The sequence below is a fragment of the Ovis aries genome, chromosome 7 (genome assembly GCF_016772045.2).
Source record: "Ovis aries strain OAR_USU_Benz2616 breed Rambouillet chromosome 7, ARS-UI_Ramb_v3.0, whole genome shotgun sequence".
Taxonomy (NCBI): Eukaryota; Metazoa; Chordata; class Mammalia; order Artiodactyla; family Bovidae; genus Ovis; species Ovis aries.
The window spans coordinates 46,112,452-46,135,886 of NC_056060.1; the positions used below are offsets into that span (position 1 = coordinate 46,112,452).

Genomic DNA, 23,435 nt, shown 5'->3' on the forward strand with positions numbered 1-23,435 from the left:
CTTTCAATGTTTGTAGTTACCATGTAATTACCATGATAATGCCCGTTTATGCCCAGTGTAGTAATATGGAAAGAGTCCTAGTCAGGTTTCTGGGGTCTGGTCTCTTCAATAGAAAGAGACTTATCTCTCTGAGTCTCAGTCTTCTTATCTTTTAAATGGGACAATAATAATGCTCTAAATGTGCTGACAGGTGTAAGGTAAGGTGAAGTTATTCAGTCGTGTCCAACTCTTTGCAGCCCCATGGACTGTAGCCTACCAGGCTCCTCCGTCAATGGGATTCTGCAGGCAAGAATACTGGAGTGGGTTGCCATTTCCTTCTCCAGGGGATCTTCCCAACCCAGGGATTGAACCCAGGTCTCCTGCATTGGAGGCAGACGCTTTAACCGCTGAGCCACCAGGGAAGCCCATAACTTTGGAGGTAATTAAAGATGATGCTGTGAAAGTGCTGCACTCAATATGCCAGCAAGTTTGGAAAACTCAGCAGTGGCCACAGGACTGGAAAAGGTCAGTTTTCATTCCCATCCCAAAGAAAGGCAATGCAAAAGAATGCTCAAACTACTGCACAATTGCACTCATCTCACATGCTAGTAAAGTAATGCTCAAAATTCTCCAAACCAGGCTTCAGCAGTACATGAACCGTGAACTCCCTGATGTTCAAGCTGGTTTTAGAAAAGGCAGAGGAACCAGAGATCAAATTGCCAACATCCACCAGATCATGGAAAAAGCAAGAGAGTTCCAGAAAAACATCTATTTCTACTTTATTGACTATGCCAAAGCCTTTGACTGTGTGGATCACAATAAACTGTGGAAAATTCTGAAAGAGATGGGAATACCAGACCACCTGACCTGCCTCTTGAGAAATCTGTATGCAGGTCAGGAAGCAACAGTTAGAACTGGACATGGAACAACAGACTGTTTCCAAATAGGAAAAGGAGTGCGTCAAGGCTGTGTATTGTCACCCTGCTTATTTAACTTATATGCAGAGTACATCATGAGAAACGCTGGGCTGGAAGAAGCACAAGCTGGAATCAAGATTGCCGGGAGAAATATCAATAACCTCAGATATGCAGATGACACCACCCTTAAGGCAGAAAGTGAAGAGGAACTAAAAAGCCTCTTGATGAAAGTGAAAGAGGAGAGTGAAAAAGTTGACCAAAAGCTCAACATTCAGAAAATGAAGATCATAGCATCTGGTCCCATCACTTCATGGGAAATAGATGGGGAAACAGTAGAAGCAGTGTCAGACTTTATTTTTTGGGGCTCCAAAATCACTGCAGATGGTGACTGCAGCCATGAAATTAAGACACTTACTCCTTGGAAGAAAAGTTATGACCAACCTAGATAGTATATTCAAAAGCAGAGACATTACTTTGCCGACTAAGGTCTGTCTAGTCAAGGCTATGGTTTTTCCAGTGGTCATGTATGGATGTGAGAGTTGGACTGTGAAGAAGGCTGAGCGCCAAAGAATTGATGTATTCGAACTGTGGTGTTGGAGAAGACTCTTGAGGGTCCCCTAGACTGCAAAGAGATCCAACCAGTCCATTCTGAAGGAGATCTGCCCTGGGATTTCTTTGGAAGGAATGATGCTAAAGCTGAAGCTCCAGTACTTTGGCCACCTCATGCAAAGAGCTGACCCATTGGAAAAGACTGTGATGCTGGGAGGGATTGGGGGCAGGAAGAGAAGGGGACGACCGAGGATGAGATGGCTGGATGGCATCACAGACTCGATGGACGTGAGTCTGAGTGAACTCTGGGAGATGGTGATGGACAGGGAGGCCTGGCATGCTGAGATTCATGGGGTTGCAAAGAGTCAGACACGACTGAGCGACTGAACTGAACTGAACTGAAAGTGATTTCCTAAGAAGCCCAAAGGCCAATACCATTATAAAAGAGAGAGTTTTTATTGTTTACTATCCCAGCTATGGAAAGATGTGAATTTGGAGAGGTTGTGTGTGGAGAGTGTAGACAAAATACTAGCATTTTAAATTTATTTTGCATGTTATTTGTTTTTTCTCTTGGGCCTCTGAGACCAAATTTTAAAAGGTAAAGAAAGATATCAGTGAAATGTTGATATCCTGTAAGCAGAGCCCAGTCTCCTGATAAGATATTTACATTTCCACTAGATATTAATGGACATGTGTTTTAACAGCAAAAAAAAAAAAAGTCTTTTTCAGGTCTTGATAACAGTCTACTTGAACCGTATTTCTTAGCCAGCCATATTTTTGCTTTCCCAGAGAAAGAAGGTCTCTGTTGCTGTTGGTTAGTATTGATTTTTTGCTATGTTGATAATCCTGTTACAATTTCACCTCTTTTTAGTATTTTGTAAACAGTATCATAATGGTGTATTTCAAGCAAGAAGATTTCAAGAATTCTGATGACATTGCTGTGCAGCCAGTGTTTACAATGTGGACCTGTATCAAAATGAGGATTTATGATGGAATATGGGGTTCAAGGGCTTAATTATACATTGTCAAAATGCTAGAGATAATGAAAGAAATAGTCCATGGGGCTTCCCTCGTGGCTTGGTGGTGAAGAATCCACCTGCCAATGCAGGAGGATTCAATCCCTGATTCAGGAAGAGCTCACATGCCTCGGAGCAGCTAAACCCATGCGCCGATTATTGAGCCTGTGCCCTAGAGCTTGTGCATCACAACAGGAGAAACCAGTGCAGTGAGAAGCCTGCACACTGCAACCATAGAGCAACCCGTTTGCCACAACTAGAAAAGAGCCTGATTCAGGAAGAGCTCACATGCCTCGGAGCAGCTAAGCCCATGCGCCGATTATTGAGCCTGTGCATCACAACAAGAGATACCACTGCAGTGAGAAGCCTGCATGCTGCAACCATAGAGGAACCCGTTTGCTACAACTAGAAAAGAGCCCGAGCAATGAGGACCCAGCACAGCCAAAATGAAGTGTTCTTTTTAAAAGAAATTTTTTATTCTTAAAGAGCTGGCTTAACCCAAATGAGAAGCAATTTTAATGTGACACTAGGGGAAGAGCTGAGAAAAACACAAGGAATGGTAGTCAAAATTTGAAGATTTAAGAGAGTAAGAGTGGAAATAATGCCCAACAGAAAAGCTTACCAAACGGGATCAGAAGTCTCAAGGTCCTCAGTTGTAAATAATATGCCTTTGTCTGTACTGTTTTATCAAGAGTAACTTATTGAAATTATTTTAATTTGAATACTGTGCAAACATTTCAGAAAGTTAGGAAACAAAGAGGATACATCAACCACAATTCTACCACCTTATCACAACAGCTACAATATTTTCATATTTCCTTCCCTATTTGCTAACTTTTCAAAATTATGGTTGTACACTTCCTACAATGTTGTACATTTCCACATTTTACAGTCTTCATAGTTACGGTTTTCATAGGCATGTTTTGCTTGTTTTGTTTCCTTCACTGATTTCTTTTCCTTGTCTTACAAATATATTCAGATTTCTTTTAATTGAAATTTAGTTGATTTACAGTGTTGCGTTAGTTTCTATGTATACAGAAAAGTGATTTAGTTATACAAATATATATATTCTTTTTCATATTGTTTTCCATTATGGTTTATTACAGGATATTAAATATAGCTCCCTGTGCTAGCCTCAGATTTCTGCATCATAAAAAAGTATTCCTCATCTCTTTATTTTAAATAGAAAAATTCGATATATATATCTTGCCAAGTGGAAAAGAGTCAAGCTCAGGGAAAAAAATGTGTGTGGAATGCTCCCTGCTCCTTAGAAGTAAGACATCCACTTTGATTATAGCCAGTATAGAATTTTGAGACTCCTCCAGATAGGAAGGGTTATAATTTTACCAACAGTAAAGGTTTTGTGCTCTATTTAGCAGTTCTTGGGCAGCTTTCTCTTTCCCCTACAACCCTTATCTTTCTCATTTGCTTCTTAATTTAGTATTATTTCCATATTCTATCTGGGGAGCCAAACCTATAAAGTCACTGCCTCAACTTTATGATTCAACCTCTGTTAGGTACCCATTGTTAAAAGATAAACTGAAGCATATTAAAAACTCTAAGAGTTTATTTGAACAAAGATCAGTTTCAGTCGGGCGGTGCCAGAGTGCAAGTGGTTAGGAGCCCTCTGTGGACAGGAACTTAGAGAGATAAGTTTATAGAGGAAAGGCGGAAGCAAGGTAAGGAAATTATTGATGGGCTCTAACTGCAAGCCTCGGTGGCTGTTTGTGATTGGTGATCCTTCTGTTTCGATTTTGTAATCTTGAGACATTCACAGGCATAAAGTGTGGTTTGCTTACATGGGCTGCCACGGCATTAGGGCCACCTCAGTCTGATGACCTCCCTGTTTAATTAGCTTAACACCATTTAGAGGACCCAGGAAGGTTTGATATAAACCCCTTAGACCTGAGGCAGGACTTAGCCTTAATACTGTGTATTTACAAACTAATTTGCTTCCAGACTGCAGTCATTGCTCTGCCTTAGAGTCATTTTAAGCCTCAGAATTAATCTCTACAGACATCTAGGGCATGAGAATATTTTGCACTTTAATTTTGTATCCCATTAGTATATATACTTGGGGGCTTCCCAGGCAGTGCTAGTGGTAAAGAACATGCCTGCTGATGCAAGAGATGTGGGTCCGATCCCTGAGTCGGGAAGATCCCCTGGAGGAGCGCATGGCAACCCATTCCAGTATTCTTGCCTTGGGGATCCCATGGACAGAGGAGCCTGGCAGGCTACAGTCCCTGGGGTCGCAAAGAGTCAGACATGACTGAAATGACGAAGTATGCACGCAGCACATGCACATAGGTCAATATTTCTAGAAAAGCAGATATGAGCCAAGTATTTTAATGAGATCCCCCACCACTGAGGTTAATTATCATCAGTACTTGATAAAATCAACCAGGTGATTGCTTCAATTTTCTGAATTATTTTCCCAGTTTCAGAACCTACTCTTTGAGAACATCCAAAGCCCTTACTTTCTCTCACTTTCCTCTCTTTTTAGCAATGCATATTTCAGCACTCAGAATACTGCCCAGTACGTAATAGGGATTTAACAAATTTATCAAGTGAGTGAACGTAAAGTATGAATGCTTATAAAGCACTTACTGAGATGCTATGCAGTGTTTCACATCAGACCTTCTTTAAATCCTATAATCTTGCAGAGTAGGTATTATTATCCCCAGATACAAAGGAAAAAAGAAAGATTCAGAAAATAAAGTGACTTTTTTTTTTTAAGGTCACTTGTCCACTTGTGGTAGGTTGGATAATGGTCCCCCAGAGATATCCACATCCCAGTTCCCAGAACCTATGGATACACTGGGTTTCCCTGGTGGCTCAGACAGTAAATTCAGGAGACCTGGGTTCGATCCCTGAGTTGGGAAGATCCCCTAGAGGAGGGCAACCAATCCACTCCAATAGTCTTGCCTGGAGAATCCCCATGGATAGAGGACAGAGGAGCCTGGCAGGCTACAGTCCATGGGGTTGCAAAGAGTCGGACATGACTGAGCGACTAAGCAAACATGAAGACATTGCCTTACATGGTAAAGGCGACTTTGCCGAAGGATTACGTGGAGGATATTGAAATGGGAAGATTACGCTGGATTATTAGGAGAGGAGTGGTCAATGAATCACAAGGGTCCTTAATGAGGGAGGCAGGAGAGTCAGCTAGATAGAAGGCAACACAGTGATGGAAGCTGAGGGGGAACTAGAACCCATGATGTGATTTGAGACTGTGAGCCAAGGAATGTGGGCAGCCTCCAGAAGCTGTGAAGGGTGAGCAGACGGATCCTCCCCTGGGACCTGCAGAAGGGACACAGGCTTGATTTTGGCTTGTAAAACCCGCTTTGGACTTCTAACGTTCAGAACGGTGAGATTATACATTTGTGATGTTTTAATACACTATGTTTGCAGTCGTGTGTTACAGCGCTTGTAGGAAGCTAGTACACTGCTCTAACTGGTCATCAAGGGGGCAGGACTCATAGCGGCAATATTACAGAGACCTCATCTTTTCTCCCCCCGCTCCTGCTGTGGGGCTGGTTCTTTGGCCTGAGATGAAATCTCATGCTGGTGCCATAACTTCTCCTATGTGATAAAAGTCCCCAGTCACCTTAGCCCTTTAAAGCATCTCCAGTAATAATTAAAATGTCAACTACAATGTAATTTTTTAATTTTTCTTTTTAGCTATCCTGGGTCTTTGTTGCTGCTTGGCTTTTGTCTAGCTGCGGAGAGTCGGGGCTACTCTCTGGTGCCGTGCAGTTTCTCACTGCACTGGCTTCTCTTGTGTAGACCAGGCTCCAGGACTGGCGGGCTTCAGTGGTTGCAGCACGTGGGCTCAGGACTTGCAGCTCCTGGACTCTAGAGCACAGGCTCAGTAGCTGCGGTGCATCGTCTTAGTTGCTCCCTGCTCTTCCCAGACCAGGGGTCAAACCTGTGTCTCCTGCATTAGCAGGTGGATTCGTTACCACTGAGCCTCTAGGGAAGCCCTGTGTAATTTCATTTTCAAAACACAAACACACCCTGAGCTTTAAACATGAATCTTCTCTGTCTCCCCAGCCAGGACCTCTGGTGGGAACAAACCTGCCCTGGACACTGGCTATCCTGACATCACTGCTTCTTTCCACATCAGACTTGCTCTAAATTCAGATGACTCCAAAAGTTGCAATGGTGAGAGGAAGGAAAGGAAAAGACAGGAAGGGTCTTATTTGACCAGCCCTGGTCTGATTTCAGTTTCGTCTGACCTGGCAAGTGTCTAAGGATGATTTTCTCTTTGGTGGTTTTCTTGGAGATGAAGAAAAAAAGATGGATTTCTTTCTTCCAGGCTGAAAATCCTTTCCCTGCCATTCCCTTGGTGGTGGTAGATGTGTATCGTCTGGCTGGTCATTTAGTAACTCCTTCCTCTACCCCTCTGACGCTCAGTACCACTTTGGCCCTGTTCTTCCAAGGCAGACCCCTGGGGTGGGACCCCAAGATCTCCAGGCAAGGTCTTTCTACTAGGGCTCCCATCTGGACCTGGACAGACACCAACACATCCTTGGACCTCCAGGAGTGCACTGACACCATAACAGCAGCCTCTTCTACCGCCCCAGGCTGCTTCCGCCGCCTCTCCTCTTGAACTGTCTGTTTCACTGACAGATGCAGTCCTCTGAGCAAACATCATGGCTCTCCCGCCCCCTCCTTCCGGTCCACATCACACACTCATCTTCCTCTTTGGCATGAGGGCTGGGACTCACAGTGCCCTGGCAGTTCTCTAAAGAGATACTCCGATCTCCAGGTTCTCTCCAGCTCTCTGACTGGACTCACAGCGCCCTGGCAGTTCTCCAACGAGATGCTCCAATTTTCAAGTTCTCTCCAGCTCTCCGACTGTTAACTTTTGGGGTTTGCAAGTGGTAACAGAGTTCCAGCTACCTGGAAATTTGGAAGCAAAATCGATACTTTGCCTGGTTGCCATTTTAAGTAATGTGTACATCATTTTTTCAGAACCAAGGAAAACAAAAAAGTCAAATCAGGTTGCAACGGGAGATTAGAATAAATCGATCACTATGTCTGGTTCTGCTTCCCCAAATAAACAAAGCCTTGACCTTGTCCAGTAATAGGTTTCTAGCCACTGTAACTGCTTCCTCAGGGGGTAGAGCTGTCGTTTGATTCTTACCTGACTTGAACAAAAACTTTACCCTGCTGACATCTGACAGCAAGTTATGACTTTTGAAGTTATGACAAACACATGCAGCTTTTCTACCACAACAGCTAAGTGAAACTAGGTGGTTTTCCCTCTTTAAATGTCTCTATGGATTTTCTTTTAATTTTTGCCAACCTGTCCTTCTGAAGACAGATTCCTTTGAATCCTTTTTAAAGTAAACTTCTTTTCTTTCCTGGGCTTCCCCGGTACCTCAGCTGGTAAAGAATCCGCCTCCAATGCAGGAGACTCCGGTTTGATTTCTGGGTCAGGGAGATCCCCTAGAGAAGGGAATAGCTGCCCACTCCAGTGTTATGGCCTGGAGAATTCCATGGACAGAGGAACCTGGCAGGCTACAGTCCATGGGATCACAAAGATTTGGAGATGAAACTTCTTTTCTGTCCTAAATGCTTTTGTCTCTGAATCTTCTTTTCTCAAATCCACATGGGCTGCCATGCAGCCTACACGGTGAGCACCTATCATCTTGGACATTGTCTCATGTCAGCCAGAATTGAGACTGACATCACTCCACGGTCACATCTCGGCCCATGAGTCGGGTACTAGACTGGGAGTCATAACTGGGCATCGTGGAGTAAAAGTGCCCGAGCTTCTTTACTCTCTCTGATTGTGTTTAGACTTTCATCTCTCCTGGAGCTGGACAAAGCGGGGAGTTGTCATCAATGCCTCCGCTTCCTTTAGGTGAGCTGAGAGCTTCATTGCACACACGCCTTTGCTCTTAGAGCTATGTGCTGGAGGGAGCAGGGTGCCTTCAGGATGATGTACAGTAAGAGGACCCTCCCCTGATGGCAGGGCCACCCGCTGGTGACTTAATGTGGGTACCATGTTCTTTTCCTGGCCAAGGCTTCACCACTGCTTCTAACCATTTCCCATCAGCACTGCCATCTTTCAGGTTGGGCCTCTCCCCCATGCTCTCCAACATGTCTCCTGTTGAACTTCCTGTCTCAATACTGGCTGTGTCCTCTGAGACCTACCACTTGGCACCCAGTCCTGATGCCCCTGGTGCTGCTGGCTGTGTCTCTGCCCACCTCCATCAGATTGGTTGTACCTCCACCCGCCTCCACCAGACTGGCCTGACCTAAGGGTCTGTGAGCCGGCTAGTCACTAGCAGCATTAACATTAGCATAATAGCCCGAGCAAGGTGACCAACGTGACACCTTACCTGTCCTCATGCCTCTCATTCTCATTACCTTGTTTTTTTAATGTGCTTTCAGGATCAGTGGTGTGCTGAGGCCTGTGGGGACCTGAGTACTCACAGCCTGGTGCGGGGAGCAGACTTGCAAACACATGACTGCCATCAGTGTGATAAGATACTGTCAGGCTCGCTTGTAAAAATTGATGGTGGTCTTAGCGTGGTCTCCTACCCAGATGAAGGCACTCCGCTCAGTTCTTTGGCTCATTCAATGTGAGGTTCTTAAAGTGGAACAGGTGCCGTGATGGTTATGACTGTGTATGTGTGCGTGTGTGCACACTCACCACCCATCTCCTGGGGCTTCTCAAAGTGTTCCATCCTCTCTGTGATGCCAAGGATAGGGTCACACCCACAGGATTTAGACAGAATCATAAGCCTAGGTCCCATTTCTACCAGGTGGCCTGGGGAAAGCCATGTAAATACTCTGAGTTTCAGTTTCCTCATCCTTGAAACCAAAATTGGGTCTTGCCTCGCGGGGTTGTTGTGAGGACCAAGAGTTAATGTATATGACAAACGGAACACACAGGACTTGCAGAGACTCCAGCCAAGTTTGGGGGTGTTTGTTTAGAGTAGGCTGCAGGCTGGCTCCCCGTGCTGGACTTGTAAATGCCTCGGGCTCTTGGAGAGCTGGGAAGAGCCCCGCTGTGCCTACCATGGCGTCTCCTCCCACACCCCGGGTCCTGTACACACCTGGGCAGAACCTACCTGCTTTGCTGCTCAAGTTGCCAGGAATGTTGGCTGCTGCTGGGAAACTGAAATGAAGAAGGGGCAGCGTGCCAGGGAAAATAGGAAGCTGGCACATTTGAACAATAATGGGGATTTTTTTTTTTGGTTGGGAGATAAGGGTGTTTTTGTTAGTTTAAGAGAGGCAGGGGGCTCATAGCAGTTATCTGAATAGAATTTGTTTGTGATGGCTCCAAGCTGCAGAGCTGGCAAGTGCTGGCACTAGGTGAAACTGAAGTGTTTTGAACCCAGAGGAAAATCCCGAAGGCTCCTGATTATTGCTATAGTGCTAAAGTCTGCGGAATGGACCAATACTCAGGCCAACTTAGAGCCTCTGCGGAGGTCACAGAGATCCCGCTGAGATCCTGGGACTGGGTGTTGGGCTTGTGCTAAGATAAAACCAGGAGCTAGGGGGAGCCCAGAGAGGTCAGGGCTGAGGCCTCTCCTCTCTCTGGTCTGCAGTGAACAAGCTGCAATACCTAATCAGGGGACCAGGGACGAATTTCTCATGGCCCCAGGGGTGAATTCCTAGACACAGGCTCTGTAACCCTGTGCTTCCCAGTTCTGCATTCCAGGGTCAAAGCCCTCTGTGAGCTGATGCAGTCTAGCCCTCTCTCAACCTCACATCAACCCTCTTGGCTACATACCCTTCACTCTGAAATTCCCTGATCTTGCAGGTGCCCTTCTGTATCCCTGTAACTTTGCCCCTGCTTGACATCCCCTTTCCCACAGCCCGGAGCCGTCGCCTTTCTTATTTGCGACCTGGGGATGGGGCGGGGGCTGGAACATCTCAGTACTCTCAGGTGGAACTGATACTCCCTCTTGGGTTTCCTGAGGCTTTTCCTGGGTACAAACCTGCTTAATAACCTTTGCTGCAACCCCATCTAGGCATCTGTCTCCCCCAGTGAGGCTGAAGGCAGAGCCTGTGTCCCCTTGGTTTTCTTCATATCTTCAATAAATTAAATCTCTGATGTGCTGATGTGCTCAGCTGCTCAGTCATGGCCAACTCTTTGTGACCCCATGTACTGTAGCCTGGCAGGCTCCTATGTCCATGGGATATTCCAGGCAAGAATACTGGGGTGAGTTGCCATTCCTTCTCCAGGGAAATCTCTGATACATTAAATAAATTAAATTCCTGACACATTAAGCCTCCAAGTATCCTGAAGCTCCAATACTTTGGCCACCTGATGTGAAGAGCCAACTCATTCATTGGAAAAGCCTCTGATGGTGGGAAAGTTTGAGGGCGAGAGAAGAAGGGGGCAGCAGATGATGAGATGGTTGGACGGCATCACTGACTCAATGGACATGAGTTTGAGTGAATTCTGGGAGACAGTGAAGGACAGGGAAGTCTGGTGAACTGCAGTCTATGGGTTGCAAAGAGTTGGATGCAACTTAGCAACCGAACAACAATAACAAGAATCCTGATAAACAGTGAGACATATGGATAGACTTTTATCTTTTTTTCTATATGGCTATCCAGTTCTCCTCCAAATTGGAAATTCAAGAGTCCAGCTCATCCTCATTGATATACCATACCCCTCTACTCATTACAAAAGGATATTTATTTAGCAAACTGATTCTAATGTCCATGTGGAAGAGAAAATGTGTAGACTACTTTCCCGGTCTCAAGCATTTTTGCCAATAAAGAACATCAAACGAGGACTTCAGTTCAGTTCAGTTCAGTTCAGTCACTCAGTCATGTCTGACTCTTTGTGACCCCATGAATCGCAGCATGTCAGGCCTCCCTGTCCATCACCAACTCCCAGAGTTCACTCAAACTCATGTCTATCGAGTCAGTGGTGCCATCCAGCCATCTTATCCTCTGTCGTCCCCTTCTCCTCCTGCCTCCAATCCTTCCCAGCATCACAGTCAAGTCCAATGAGTCAACTCTTCGCATGAGGTGGCCAAAGTTTTGGAGTTTCAGTTTTAGCATCAGTTCTTCCAAAGAACACCCAGGACTCATCTCCTTTAGAATGTACTGGTTGGATCTCCTTGCAATCCAAGGGACTCTCAAGAGTCTTCTCCAACACCACACTTCAAAAGCATCCATTTTTTGGCGCTCAGCTTTCTTCACCGTCCAACTCTCACATCCATACATGACCACTGGAAAAACCATAGCCTTGACTAGACGGACCTTTGTTGGCAAAGTAATGTCTCTGCTTTTGAATATGCTATCTTTGGTCATAACTTTCCTTCCAAGGAGTAACCGTCTTTTAATTTCATGGCTGCAATCACAATCTGCAGTGATTTTGGAGCCCACAAAAACAAAGTCTGACAATGTTTCCCCGTCTATTTCCCATGAAGTGATGGGACCAGATGCTATGATCTTCATTTTCTGAATGTTGAGCTTTAAGCCAACTTTTTCACTCTCTTTCACTTTCATCAAGAGGCTTTTTAGTTCCTCTTCATTTTCTGCCATAAGGGTGGTATCATCTGCATATCTGAGGTTATTGATATTTCTCCTAGAAATCTTGAGTCCAGCTTGTGTTTCTTTCAGCCCAGTGTTTCTCATGATGTACTCTGCATATAAGTTAAATAAGCAGGATGACGATATACACCCTTAATGTGATCCTTTTCCTATTTGGAACTAGTCTGTTGTTCCATGTCCAGTTCTAACTCCTGCTTCTTGACCTGCATATAGGTTTTTCAAGAGGCAGATCAGGTGGTCTGGTGTTCTCATCTCTTTCAGAATTTTCCACAATTTATTGTGATACACAGTCAAAGGCTTTGGCATAGTCAATAAAGCAGAAATAGATATTTTACTGGAACTCTCTTGCTTTTTCCATGATCTGGTGGATGTTGGCAATTTGATCTCCGGTTTCTCCACCTTTTCTAAAACTAGCTTGAGTATCTGGAAGTTCACGGTTCACATATCGGTGAAGCCTGGCTTGGAGAATTTTGAGCATTACTTTACTAGTGTGTGAGATGAGTGCAGTTGTGCAGTAGTTTGAGCATTCTTTGGCATTGCCTTTCTTTGGGATTGGAATGAAAATTGACCTTTTCCAGTCCTGTGGCCACTGCTGAGTTTTCCCAATTTGCTGGCATATTGAGTGCAGCACCTTCACAGCATCATCTTCCAGGATTTGAAATAGCTCAACTGGAATTCCATCACCTCCACTAGCTTTGGTCATAGTGATGCTTTCTAAGGCCCACTTGGCCCATACCATTTCTGTCCTTTATCGAGCCCATCTTTGCATGAAATGTTCCTTTGGTATCTCTAATTTTCTTGAAGAGATCTCTAGTCTTTCCCATTCTACTGTTTTCCGCTATTTCTTTGCATTGATTGCTGAGGAAGGCTTTCTTATCTCTCCTAGCTATTCTTTGGAACTCTGCATTCAGATGCTTATAGCTTTCCTTTTCTCCTTTGCTTTTGGCTTCTCTTCTTTTCACAGTTATTTGTAAGGCCTCTCCAGACAGCCATTTTGCTTTTTTGCATTTCTTTTCCATGAGATGGTCTTGATCCCTATCTCCTGTACAATGTCATGAACCTCCATCCAGAGTTCATCAGGCACTCTGTCTATCAGATCTAGTCCCTTAAATCTATTCCTCACTTCCACTGTATAATCATAAGGGATTTGATTTAAGTCATACCTGAATGGTCTAGTGGTTTTCCCTTCTTTTTTCAAGTTAAGTCTGAATGTGGCAATAAGGAGTTCATGATCTGAGCCACAGTCAGCTCCTGGTCTTGTTTTTGCTGACTGTATAGAGCTTCTCCATCTTTGGCTGCAAAGAATATAATCAGTGTGATTTTGGTATTGACCATCTGGTGATGTCCATGTGTAGAGTCTTCTGGTGTGTTGTTGGGAGAGTGTTTTTGCTATGGCCAGTGCATTCTCTTGGCAAAACTCTATTAGTCTTTGCCCTGCTTCATTCTGCATTCCAAGGCCAAATTTGCCTGTTACTACAGGTGTTTCTTGACTTCCTACTTTTGCATTCCAGTCCCCTATAATGAAAAGGACATCTTTTTTGGGTGTTAGTTCTAAAAGGTCTTGTAGGTCTTCTTAGAACCATTCAATTTCAGCTTCTTCAGGGTTACTGGTTGGGGCAGAGGCTTGGATTAAGGTGACATTGAATGGTTTGCCTTGGAAACGAACAGAGATCATTCTGTCTTTTTTGAGATTGCATCCAAGTACTGAATTTTGGACTCTTTTGTTGACCATAATAGCTACTCCATTTCTTCTAAGGGATTCTTGCTTACAGTAGTGGATATAATGGTCATCTGAGTTAAATTCACCCATTCCAGTCCATTTTAGTTCGCTGATTCCTAGAATGTCGATGTTCACTCTTGCCATCTCCTGTTTGACCACTTCCAATTTGCCTTGATTCATGGACCTGACATTCCAGGTTCCTCTGCAATATTGCTCTTTACAGCATCGGACCTTGCTTCTATCACCAGTCACATCCACAACTGGATATTGTTTTTGCTTTGGCTCCATCCCTTCATTCTTTCTGGAGTTATTTCTCCACTGATCTCCAGTAGCATATTGGGCACCTACTGACCTGGGGGTTCCTCTTTCAGTGTCCTATTTTTTTGCCTTTTCATACTGTTCATGGGGTTCTCATGGCAAGAATACTGAAGTGGTTTGCCATTCCCTTCTCCAGTGGACCGCGTTCTGTCAGAATGTGACAGTCCTTTAGTAAGGAAGACTCAGTTCAGTTCAGTCGCTCAGTCATGTCCTACTCTTTGCGACACCATGAATTGCAGCACGCCAGGCCTCCCTGTCCATCACCAACTCCTGGAGTTCACTCAGACTCATGTCCATCGAGTCAGTGATGCCATCCAGCCATCTCATCCTCTGTCATCCCCTTCTCCTCCTGCCCCCAACCCCTCCCAGCATCAGAGTCTTTTCCAATGAGTCATCTCTTCACATGACGTGGCCAAAGTACTGGAGCTTCAGCTTTAGCATCAGTCCTTCCAAAGAACACCCAGGACTGATCTCCTTTAGAATGTACTGGTTGGATCTCATTGCAGTCCAAGGGACTCTCAAAAGTCTTCTCCAACACCACAGGTTAAAAGCATCAATTCTTCAGCACTCAGCTCTCTTCACAGTCCAGCTCTCACATCCATACAGGACCACTGGAAAAACCATAGCCTTGCTAATTATCAAAATGAAATGAAAAATTATAGCATGTGAAACCGTATGATACTGACACTGGCCAAGAACTAGAGATCAGAGAAATTAAAAACAATCCAAAACAGCTCTGCATAGTTGAAAATTAGGTTTTTGAGGAAGATAATATTTTGAATGTTTGAGAGAAGGATGGGTAACATTTATTAACTTTTATCAAGATAAATAGCTCTCCTTTTATACAGAAAATTTCTTCCTGATTTTTTTTTTTGTGTGTGCATATGAACTTGGGCAAACTTTGGGAGATAGTGAGGGAGAGGAAGGTCTGGAGTGCTGTAGTCCATGGGGTTGCAAAGAGTTGGACACAACTTAATGTCCAACTTAATGACATTAATGAACAACTTGATGAACAACAACGTATGTAACAATAGAGTCAGAGGCAATTTAGGGCTTTTCCTTTTGGTCCAGAGACTTACTGGTTTAAGATATGAGACTCCTTTTAGAGGGTCACTAGAATAAATTAGAAGGGTCTTAGGTGGCTTATAATACAAACAGTTTTTTGTTGATGATACATGATGTAAGAGTGAACACATAACTATGATTGATTGACTGGAATGGAGTAGAGAATGAGCTTGCTGGGCATGTTTGGTAGTAATCACAGTTACACCCTGATAAGCTCTTGACAAAACAAGTGCTTATCTTGGCAATGACCAGCTCTCTACCTGTGCTAAGTGCTCAGGGGAGCACTGTCCATGCCAGGAACTCCAGACACAAGTGCTCTATGTCCCCTGGAAGGAAGCAGCTCCTCCTTACCTTTATTTTATGTTTAGATTTATTTACTTCTTTGGCTGTGCCAGACCTTAGTTGAAGCACATGGAATCTTCCACCTTCATGGTGGCATGAGGGATCTTTTTTAGTTGTGGCAAGTGAACTCTTTGTTGCAGCATGTAGGATCTAGTTCTTGGACCAGGGATCACACTGTGGCCTCTTGCTTTGGAAGAGCAGAGTCATAGCTACAGGACCACCAGGGAAGTCCCTACCCCTTAGCTTTAGGGGGCCCGCCATTGGTCTGGCTGGGAACGCAGCTGGATGGGTATACCTGTGCAGGTGCCTTCTCACTTCCCTATTCCTACTCCTAGCTCTCTGGGTCAGGGGCAGGAGGAGGCAACAATAAAACACACCTGAGATTTATTGAAACTCTTGCTGTAAATGTGTGCTCTTTATACTAAGTCTAACCCACAGAAACAAAAGCTAGACATAGTGCAGTGCAACTGCAAAAGTTAGAGAATACAGAGAAAACCTTGAAAGGTGTAGATAGAAGGAGAGAAAAGAAAGAGGCTGATGATAACTGGAGAAAGGCTGTGGAAAAGAGATTTTTTGGCTTGTTTTCCTGGTGTTTGTTTCTAAAAATAAGAGTGATTTGAGGCTATTTATGCTGAGGGGAAGAAAGCCTTTTTAAACAGGCTTAAGATAGGGGAGTTCTGACAAAATGTGGTCCACTGGAGAAGGGAATGGCAAACCACTTCAGTATTCTTGCCTTGAGAACCCCATGAACAGTATGAAAGGCAAAAAAATAGGACACTGAAAGATGAACTCCCCAGGTCAGTAGGTGCCCAATATGCTACTGGAGATCAGTGGAGAAATAACTCCAGAAAGATTGAAGAGACGGAGCCAAAGAAAAAACAACATCCAGTTGTGGATGTGACTGGTGATAGAAACAAGGTCCAATGCTGTAAAGAGTACTTATTGCAGAGGAACCTGGAATGTCAGGTCCATGAATCAAGGCAAATTGGAAGTGGTCAAACAGGAGATGGCAAGAGTGAACATCGACATTCTAGGAATCAGCGAACTAAAATGGACTGGAATGGGTGAATTTAACTCAGATGACCATTATATCCACTACTGTAAGCAAGAATCCCTTAGAAGAAATGGAGTAACCATCATAGTCAACAAGAGTCGGAAATGCAGTACTTGGATGCAATCTCAAAAAAGACAGAATGATCTCTGTTCGTTTCCAAGGCAAACCATTCAATATCACCATAATCCAAGCCTATGCCCCAATGAGTTACACTGAAGAAGCTGAAGTTGAATGGTTCTATGAAGACCTACAAGACCTTTTAGAACTAATACCCAAAAAGATGTCCTTTTCATTATAGGGGAATGGAATGCAAAAGTAGGAAGTCAAGAATCACCTGGAGTAGCAGGCAAATTTGGCCTTGGAATATGGAATGAAGCAGGGCAAAACTAATAGAGTTTTGCCAAGAGAATGCACTGGTCATAGCAAAAACACTCTTCCAACAACACAAGAGAAGATTCTACATATGGACATCACCAGATGGTCAACACCGAAATCAGATTGATTATATTCTTTGCAGCCAAAGATGAAGAAGCTCTATACAGTCAGCAAAAACAAGACCAGGAGCTGATTGTGGCTCAGATCATGAACTCCTTATTGCCACATTCAGACTTAAATTGAAGAAAGTAGGGAAAACAACTAGACCATTCAGGTATGACCTAAATCAAATCCCTTATGATTACACAGTGGAAGTGAGAAATAGATTTAAGGGACTAGATCTGATAGATAGAGTGCCTGATGAACTATGGAATGAGGTTCGTGACATTGTACAGGAGACAGGGATCAAGACCATCCCCATGGAAAAGAAATGCAAAAAAGCAAAACGGCTGTCTGGGGAGGCCTTACAAGTAGCTGTGAAAAGAAGAGAAGTGAAAACAAAGGAGAATAGGAAAGATACAAGCATCTGAATGCAGAGTTCCAAAGAATAGCAAGGAGAGATAAGAAAGCCTTCTTCAGCGATCAATGCAAAGAAATAGAGGAAAACAACAGAATGGGAAAGACTAGAGATCTCTTCAAGAAAATTAGAGATACCAAGGGAACATTTCATGCAAAGATGGGCTCGATAAAGGACAGAAATGGTATGGACCTAACAGAAGCAGAAGATACTAAGAAGAGGTGGCAAGAATACATGGAAGAACTGTACAAAAAGATCTTCACAACCAAGATAATCACAATGGTGTGATCACTTATCTAGAGCCAGACATCCTGGAATGTGAAGTCAAGTGGGCCTTAGGAAACGTCACTACGAACAAAGCTAGTGGAGGTGATGGAATTCCAGTTGAGCTATTTCAAATCTTAAAAGAGGATGCTATGAAAGTGCTGCACTCAATATGCCAGCAAATTTGGAAAACTCAGCAGTGGCCACAGGACTGGAAAAGGTCAATTTTCATTCCAATTCCAAAGAAAGGCAATGCCAAAGAATGCTCAAACTGCTGCACTGTTGCACACATCTCACATGCTAATAAAGTAATGCTCAAAATTCTCTAAGCCAGGCTTCAGCAATATGTTAACTGTGAATTTCCAGATGTTCAAGCTGGTTTTAGAAAAGGCAGAGGAACCAGAGATCAAATTGCCAACATCTGCTGGATCATCAAAAAAGCAAGAGAGTTCCAGAAAGACATCTATTTCTGCTTTATTAACTATGCCAAAGCCTGTGACTGTGTGGATCACAACAAAATGTGGAAAATTCTGAAAGAGATGAGAATACCAGACCACCTGACCTGCCTCATGAGAAATCTGTATGCAGGTCAAGAAGCAACAGTTAGAACGGGACATGGAACAACAGACTGGTTCCAAATCGGGAAAGGAGTACATCAAGGCTGTATATTGTCACTGTGCTTATTTAACTTCTATGCAGAGTACATCATGAGAAATGCTGGACTGGATGAAGCACAAGCTGGAATCAAGATTGCTGGGAAAAATATCAATAACTTCAGATATGCAGATGACACCACCCTTATGGCAGAAAGTGAAGAAGAACTAAAAAGCCTCTTGATGAAAATGAAAGAGGAGAGTGAAAACGTTGGCTTAAAGCTCAACATTCAAAAAACTAAGATTGTGGCAACCTGTCCCATCACTTCATGGAAATAGATGGAGAAACAGTGGAAACAGTGGCTGACTTTAGTTTTTGGGGCTCCAAAATCAGCTCAGATGGTGACTGCAGCCATGGAATTATAAGATGCTTACTCCTTGGAAAGAAAGTTATGACCAACCTCAGACAGCATATTAAAAAGCAGAGATATTACTTTAACAACAAAGGTCCATCTAGCCAGGCTACGGTTTTTCCATTGGTCATGTATGGATGTGAGAGTTGGACTATAAGAAAGCTGAGCACTGCAGAATTGATGCTTTTGAACTGTAATTTTGGAGAAGACTCTTGAGAGTCCCTTGGACTGCAAGGAGATCCAACCAGTCCATCCTAAAGGAGATCAGTCCTGAGTGTTCATTGGAAGGACTGATGTTGAAGCTGAAACTCCAATACTTTGGCCACCTGATGCGAAGAGCTGACTCATTTGAAAAGACCCTGATGCTGGGAAAGATTGAGGGCAGGAGTAGAAGGGGATGTCAGAGGATGAGATGGTTGTATGGCATCACGGACTCAATGGAGATGAGTTTGAGTATACTCCAGGAGTTGGTGATGGACAGGGAGGCCTGGCATGGTGTCGTCCATGGGGTCATGAAGATTCAGACATGACTGAATAACTGAACTGAACTAAATTGAAGACAGGGGAGAAGATTGTCTCCCAAATATCATCAATGGCCACAGCTTCAATGACCACGTAAGCTATCATTCCCAGTCCCCTCCTTTAAAATTCTTATTCTCAGCTACCTCCCTGACTTTAGCCTTATCTGTAATATCTTCATTTCTTAAATGAAAAATCCATTAGAATCATTAATGAATAATTGGAAATTAATTTAAAACCCCCAATTCAGGAGGGAGGCAATTTCTTTTAAAGAATGAGATCCAATATATTAAGTTAACCTTAAAAATACATTCCAATATACCTGTTTCACATGCATGCTTCATGGACGTAGCCCACCAGGCTGCTCTGTCCATGGAATTTCCCAGGCGAGAATACTGGAGTGGTTTCCATTTCCTATTCCAAGGGACCTTCCTGACCCAGGGATCAAATCCATGTCTCCCGCATCTCCTGCATTGGCAGGCAGATTCTTTATTACTGTGCCACCTGGAAAGCCCCTGATTTAGGTGCAGACAAATCCTGTTTGATTCCACTTATACAAGGTACCTAGAATAGTCAAATTCATAGGGTCAGAAAGTACATTGGTAGGTGCTGGGTCCAGAGGGTGGGAGTGGGGTGGGGAGGGGAATGGGGAGTTAGTGTTTAAGGGGACAGAGTTTCAGATTAGGAAGGTGAAAAATCCAGGAGATGGATAATGGTGTACAACAGTGTGAATGTACTTAGTGCCACTGAACTGTACAGTTAAAGATGGCTAAAAGAATGTTTCATATTATGGAACTTTAACCACTATAAAAAAACCATTGGAAAAAAAAGGATGAGGTCCAGAGCATAGGTGACACAAAGTTTAAACTTGGATAGAGAGGAATGAATATAGTAATAATGAATCTTTAAAGACAGGAGCAAATGTGCGAAATACAACAAAAGGTAGCATCTTTCTCTAGGAAGTGGTACACACATCCTTTCACACACTGGGTACCAGTGGGAATGCCTTTTCCTAAACTTGGCAGGTTGGGGGAGGGTGTGCCTCAGGTTTCAAATAAAGGAAATGTGACCAGGCCCCACGTCCCATCTATTGGTCCATTGAATTTGAGGGAAGTGTTCCTTTATATCCATCCTGGTAACTCATTGTGCTAAATTGTGTGAATCCTCTTTCGAGCTGAGCCAAGAGAAGCAGCTGACAGGTAAGGCTTGCCTTGATGGATTGATTGACAGGGTCTTAATGTATGGGTGGGTCTACTTGGTCTAAAGGACAAGGAATAAAGTGAGCAAATTAGAGAGGAGATCAGTTGCTGAGCATCAGGAAGTGTGGAACAGAGAAAGGCTGAGGATAGTGTGTCAAGGAAGCTGCTGAAAGAATTGCCAATGAGCATCAAGGCCCTATCGGTCAGGAAGATCCCTGGAGAAGGAAATGGCAGCCTACTCTAGTATTCTGGCTTGGAGAATTTCATGGACAGAGGAGCCTGGTGGGCTAGAGTCCATGGGGTTGCAAAGAGTCAGAGATGACTGGGTGTGCTCGACCGAGTGTCCAAGCACACACATCAAGGCTCCAAGTGAAGTTCTTAACCTTCTCTCTGGGTAGAAAAGTGAGATAAGGAGTGATTTCCTGTTTCATTTTACCTAAAATATCACAGCTTCTTTTACTCACTAGTGCTTCTGCAAAATGATTGTTTGAGCATGAAAGTTGCTCAGTCATGTCTGACCCTTTGAAACCCCATGGACTGTAGCCCACCAGGCTCCTCTGTCCATGAAATTCTCCAAGCCAGAATACTGGATTGGGTAGCCATTCCCTTCTCCAGGGGATCTTCCCAATCCAGGGATTGAACCCAGATTCTTTACCATCTGAGCCACTGGTGAAGCCCTGCAAATGATATGGGTCTTAATTTTTCCAAGGACTTATGTATGCATTACTAACAGCTTGCCTGTAGTATCAGTGATTCAGAAGCAGTCAATATTTGTACAGCCTTGTGTTACTTGAGGTTGCAAATGATTACCTGTCAGTAGAACACAAGCAGTTTCCTAATCTCTGAACAGGCTTATTGTATTTTTCCCTATTGCAGACTTTTAGTCTTTGGTTGAGAAAAAAGCTAAAGTAGAAAGGCCACCTCAACATAGTGATTAAGAACACAGTTTCTTGAGAGGGGCTCTCGGTGTGTGAATCCTGATTATGGCCCTGTGATCTTGCAAGCTGCTTAATTTCTTTGGGTCTGTTTCCTCATTCTACATAATGTGAATAATAGTATCATGGGCCCCCTAGCATTGTCGTGGGAATAAAATGACATAATGTAAGCAAAGTGCCTTATGTAGTACCAGGATCCTGTAAACACTGAATGCATCCTGGTTGTATATAACACGTGTATGAGGAATGTTAAAAGGTCCTGGGTGGTCTATGAATGACTAAAAAATAAATCAGAAGTTTAGAGCTTGAAAGAGACGGTTGAGAACATTTCTGTGAGGATGGTAAATACCTAGGCTATTTTCCACCATGGCAGATAACCACTAATCAATTCTGAAATTCTTTCCCACAGAACTCAGGAGTCTGAGTCCTCCAACAAGGTATCTTATGTGATCACTACCAACTGATTGGTGTGGATCCTTGAAATGAAACCCATCTGCCACCCGTAGTTAAGGAAGTGACCTTTCTAGTGTGACCAGGTGATTAGTGTCAGAGTTGGACAAAAACAGAGTCTCTTGTTGCCTTGTTGACTGTATCCATGATTGTATGCTTTATAGCCTTATAGAATACAAAATCTTAAAAGGATCTAAAAAATAAATGCTCTTGGAAGGAAAAGGGTAGCTGGAAGTAAATTTGGGGGCTGAAGAAAATGAGAAATGGGAAGTTATTATTGTCTACACTTGAACGCTTTTCAATCTTGGCCGTTGGCGGATGATGGAAACATTTAAGATGACTGCAGAAATCACACATTCCACACCGTTCCAAAAACCTTTGTTTACTAATTCAACAAACATTATATTTAGTAGAAATGAGATTGTATGGAGGAAGAGATTCCTCTCTACCCTGGGGCAGAGAGAAAGAGAAAGAATTCCTACAAGAAAGATATGGACAAAACTGGGTGCATCAATAATTTCATTTCGGTAAAGACATGTTCAGGGTACCATGGGGAACAAGTGGTCAGTTCTACACAGGGGAATGGAAATCAGGAATACTGCTTGACCTGAATCTTCAAGGAAAAATTAACCTCTGTCTACTAAAGAAAATAGTCAAGCTAAAAGTTGAGAGTTTGTGTTTTAATTATTGAGAGTTTTTAGGACTGCAAGCCCAGGAGACAGCGTCTCAAGTGACCCTGAGAGAACTTTTCCAAGGAGGTGGTGGCGGTGGGAGGTGGGAGCAGTCAGGTTATATAGAAGTTTGCAACAAGGGGCAGGTAATCTGAACATCAAAAGATTATTGTTAATTAAGGAAAACCAGTTATCTTAGACTTAAGGAATTTAGCACTTTTCTATGTATGGGAAGAGTTTGGGCTTGCTGAAATCATTCCTTCCTATGCATCTCAGTTATCTGGGGCCAGTATCCTGGGTCTCAGTTGCTTGTGGCAGGGAGTGGAGGCAACCTGATGATCGCCAGAGAGTGGGCATTGTCTTCCTATGCATTCTCAATGCTCAAAAATTCATATTTGGAGGGCCAGAATCATTGATAGCTATGACATCTTTGTTTATTGATATGGCAGAAAATACTCTATTTCTCACCTCAACAACCCTGAGATTCTGAAAAATGTTAGTAACCATACTGGCAGGCTAGAAGTTGCATTTTGGGGTGATGAGATTTATGTGGACTTAAATTTACTCTGTTATAAATTACTCCTAATAGTCATATGGGCTTCCCAGGTGGCACTAGTGGTAAGAACCTGCCTGCAAATGCAGGAGACATAAGAGACATAGGTTGGATCCTTGGGTTGGGAAGATTCTCCTGGAGGAGGTCATGGCAACCCACTCCAGTATCCTTGCCTGGAGAATCCCCATGGACAGAGGAGCTGTCCATGCAGTCCATGTCTGACAAAGAGTCAGACATGACTAGAGCACCTTAGCATGAATAATTATATGGGTTTTTTTTAAGGGGAGGCCACAGTGAATGTTGCTGCCTGCCATAAAACTAATGTCACAAAGCAATGTTTGCCATGACCACATCTCAGGAACAGATTGCTTTGCATATTTACCTGAGGGCCAAATACACTTCCTAGTCTACTGGCCTCTCCTTGTGTGTCTGAATGGCCAATGTCAACGAGT

General features: G+C 43.6%; 1 non-coding gene across 1 annotated transcript; it reads right to left on the minus strand.

Annotated features, from left to right (window-relative positions):
• Nucleotides 1-329: 329 nt before the first annotated feature.
• TRNAW-CCA (transfer RNA tryptophan (anticodon CCA)) lies at nt 330-401 on the minus strand. Its single transcript has one exon. It is a non-coding gene; the product is annotated as a tRNA-Trp (tRNA).
• Nucleotides 402-23,435: the final 23,034 nt, after the last annotated feature.